The following is a 4,389-nucleotide window of genomic DNA, read 5'->3' as shown; positions in this document are numbered from 1 at the left end:
TTCAGGAAAGGGATTTTGGAATAACAGAGGAAATGACTTTGAGTCCATGGGGGTTGGGGGGGGTGGCAGGTGTCACAGTTCAGGTGAAAGTCAGGAGAGTATATGGGGGGCAAGTGTCAAACCAGAATCTGGTGACCAAAGTTCTATCTGAAATGGGAATCCAACTGTGTTCCCCTGCTTGAAGTGACTCCCAGGGCCCTCTTTCCTTAAACTCTCAGGGCTGCAAGGTCATGGGCTCCCTGGCCTGCCTGTCCAGCCGCACCTCCTGCTCCCCACATCATGCTCCAGCCCTACTCCCCGGATGTGCTGGGCTGTCCCTCTGCCTGGAAAGCCCTTCCCACTCTCATCGAACCAACTCGTAACTTCTCATCCTTCAAGTCTCGGTCCGGGGCCCTCTTCTGGAAAGCCCACTGCTCTGACAGCCAGCCTGGAATGTGTACCCTACCTCCCCACGTGCTCCCGGAACCCAGCAGCTGCTAACTTAAGCGAGATTCCAGCCCCTCCATGCTGTATTTCAACCAGTGTATTGAGGAGACTCAACTCGGTGGGGCACGCTGATGAAGCTTTTTCCACCTAATCTCTACCTCCTACCACACCATTGGTAAATCTCCCTTTTCTGTCCCTTAATGAAATCTTGGGCAGATTGCATTACTTTTGGATCACTTTCTGTTGTTTAATCTCCATCCTTTAAAGCGTTATTCTCGAAACAACTTAAATCTCATTTTCTCATCTCCCTTATTCATCCAAGGGCTGACTTGAGTCAGGACCCTGCCTGCTTAGAGTAAAGAGGGGGCCTATTTGGGAGGCACACCCTAGTACCCTGCCCCTTTTTGAGATTGAGAGGAGGAAATGGGAACAGGTAAATATCCCTATCCTTGTCTCACCCTTGCAATAGCTTCTCTCCCTTGACTGATCCTGCTTCCCTGGCTAACCTGGAGTGGCAAGTGGACATGTTAGTTTCTCATGGGGCACATGAGTAAGTTCCTTGGGGGGTTCTCCAGGGCACAATTCTCTGACAAGGGACATCCAGCTGAGATTCAGCCTCTCCTTCCCACCATCTCAGCTTCTGCCACTGGTGGGACCTTCTTGCCCAGCAGTCATCCCTCTTGGGTGGGACACCAGAAAGATGTTCCAGCCCAGCTAACTACTGCAGTGTCCACTTAACCCAGAGAAGCTCATGCATCTTGACCAGCTGCTCCACAATGCCGCCTCACGCCGACTCTCTTCTCCCCTGCTCCGATAGGCACAGGGGAAAATCAGCAGGTCCACTGTCAAGCAGGCCTCCATGGGGGAACAGCACCCTAGCGTTCATCCCCTTTTTGCAGTCACCCCTCAATCTCCATGAAAGAGTTCCTTTGATTACGCCCTTTTAACTGGGAAGGAAGGGAAAAGCCTCCCACCACAAAGAGTATACCCCTCAACAAAGCCAAAAACCTTTCTCCTTTGTGGGGTTATTATAAGGGTAGGAATAGGGAACTGGACTTTTGGCTAATGGATGAGGGCCCGTCTGTCTCCTTTAATAGCCTCTGGAGGGAAAGATCTGGTTCCCGCTTAGACTATAGGGTATGCAGGGCTTGTTGACTTTGGCCGTGGGCCATGGTACCACTTCTTACGTAACAGGGAAACTTGAATAACTTTGGACTGAGCAGGCTCTCCCTCACACCTAACTTGATTCCTGGAGAGGAGAGAGCGTGCCTTGTTTCTCTTTGCAGCCTGATGCCCAGCACAGAGCCCAGACACGTGCTGGATGTTGAACTAGTTTGGGAGTGAATGGGGGCTGTCAGGCTCCATCTCCTCCTTCCCACAGTCTCTGGTACTGCCCCATCTCCAACAGATTCCCCGGGCTTTGTAGCTGAGGTTCCCAGGTCCAGCTGTGGACAGAAATCTTTCCCTTTAACTCAGCAGAGTTGGGTTGGGAACTAACAAACTCAGGAAAGAAACCCCCAGAGCCTGGGAAACAGATGGGTTGGGTTAACAAAGTATAGAAGTTTCTTTATCCTGATCTGGTTAAAGCCACTTGCTGGCTTGGCTGATGTTGATTCCAGACAAGGCGGCCTCAGGCTTCTCAGGCTCTGAGGTCTGGAATAAGAGATGGCTCTGATGTGGGGGAATCCAAATTCCCTACCATGGCCTATGAGGGCCTGCACGAACTGGTTCTGCTGTGCTCTCGCTCCACTGGCCCACTTGTTTGCTGCATTCCAGCCATCTAGGAGTCTGTCTGCAACCTCTGCCTGAAATGCCCCTCTCCTCCCTTCATCTGCTGACACGTCCTCACCATTCGGGAGTCAGGCCACATAGCACCACCGCAGAGAGGCCTTCCCTGACCACCAGGTCTGAAATAAGTGCCCAGCACTGCCGACCCACCTCCCCCATCTCACAACACTTGTTCTAGTCAAGGTTGTCATTGCAAACAAGAGAAGACAGAGCTGGTGAATGGTAAGAGAAGAGAACGTTGTTGGAAAGGTGTCAGGCAGTTCATAGAAGTGACTGGAAGGCAGGAACCATGGGAGGCAAGGCGCAAACAAGACTCTGCCCCAGAACAGGTCTCACAATTCAACTCTGGGGTGGCCAGTTTCCTGGAGTGATCCCCACCTCCTGGAGTTCACACCTTTGGGTGGTGCCCTCCCTCAGTGTACCAGGGCTGACCTGTGTGCCCAGTAGAAGCCAGTACAAGTGGTGGCACGTCACTCCCAATGTTAGGTTATAAAAGCACTGCAGCTTCTGACGTATGTGCCCTGTTGCATTCTCTCTCTCCTTCTCTCCCTCTGTCTTGCTTTCTCTCAGATCAGTCTTTCTGGAGAAGCCAGCTGCCATGTCTTAAGGACACTCAGGAAGCTTATGGAGAGGCCCACATGCCGATGAGCTGAAGCCTCCAACCGTCAGCCACTTAGGAGAGCTTGTAAGTGGATCCTCCCCAAGTCAAGCCTCAGCTGATACCTTGACCTTGATTGCAACCTTGTGAGAGACCTTTAACTAGAACCACCCAGCCAAGATTCCTGACCCACAGAAGTTGTGAAATAATAAATGTTTGTGGTTTCAAGTCACTAAATTTTACAATAATTTATTAGGCAGCAATAGACATCTAATGCATCCTAAACTCAAGCATCACTCCCTTAAGGTTCAAAGTCTTGGACAGGGACATCAGAGTGGCCACACATGACTTATACCCCACATTCTGGCTGCCAGGAGGTAGGAAGAACTATCTATGTCATCTTGGCTTTCTTGGTGGGGCCTGCCCCCCACCCCCACCCCTGCCTCATTCTCCTCAAATAAGAAGGCTGTTCAGATGCTGAGCAGCCAAAACAATCTATGTGCACAGCAGTGTTCCTTCAGTGCTAACTACAGGCTGTTATTCCTATGGCAGGAGGGCATTTTTCTCCTTCCCCCTTCCTCCTCCTGGGTTTGGGAAAACTGAAGGAGACAGGCACTCTCTCTTAGCCCAATTACGCAGGGAAATACCCTCAAAAGTCAAAACTCTGTTTGCCTTAAAATGCTGAACCTTGAGGAAAGACCCATGAAAGGGCCACTTCTTCTTACACAATGAATCAATGAAAATGAAATAAAGTATGAGAGTCAGGATCAGGAGATACAATTCTCCTTTTTTTTCCCCCTCATAACCAAAGCCCAAGGAATAATCAAGACTTTCCTGCTCAAGATATAGCTCAACACACACACACAGACACACACACACATACACACAGATAGACACTTTATTACAGACCAAAATGTATCCACGGTCTCATCCCGAAATTAAATCAGTGTTCTCATTCCTACATTTGCTCGTGTCTCTTTTAGTCTTCGTCCATATGTACCTCCAGATTTTTCTTTCCCAGAGATAACTTAGATTTCCTATTTCACATTTTCCTATAACATTAATACCATGTGTATTATTTCCACTTTTGTAAACATCAATATTTTTATCTATCTTTAACCCTCTCTTTCCCCTCCCAACTCCACCCATCCCTCTCTCCATAACATACAGGGAGGATCCTTCTACATATTTAAGATATGTGTATTTGTTTCATAAGAAAATAAATCTTTATCATTTTTCTGCAACCCCTTTTCTCACCACTATATCACAGTGTGGTGCTTTGGGACTGTGTGTGTAAACCTAATTGTAAATAGGGTCTTTTTGATGAGGTTACTTCAGTTAAGGTGTGGCCCAGGTGGGTCTTAATCCTCTTACTGGAGTACTTTATAAATGGGATGAATACAGAGGGAGAGAGAAAAGCCACAGAAACAAGAAGCTGCAACCAACAAAATCCAGAAGAGAAGGGAGAGACCAGCAGATGCCACCATGTGCCTTGCCACATGGCAGAGGAGCCAAGGTTTGCCAGCAGCTGATTTTCAGGAAGAAAGTGCAATCTTAATAATAACTTGATTTCGACA

This window comes from Choloepus didactylus, chromosome 19, assembly GCF_015220235.1.
Source record: "Choloepus didactylus isolate mChoDid1 chromosome 19, mChoDid1.pri, whole genome shotgun sequence".
In the NCBI taxonomy this organism is placed as follows: Eukaryota; Metazoa; Chordata; class Mammalia; order Pilosa; family Megalonychidae; genus Choloepus; species Choloepus didactylus.
The sequence above is the reverse complement of the archived record's forward strand: the minus strand, read 5'-3'. Positions refer to the sequence as shown.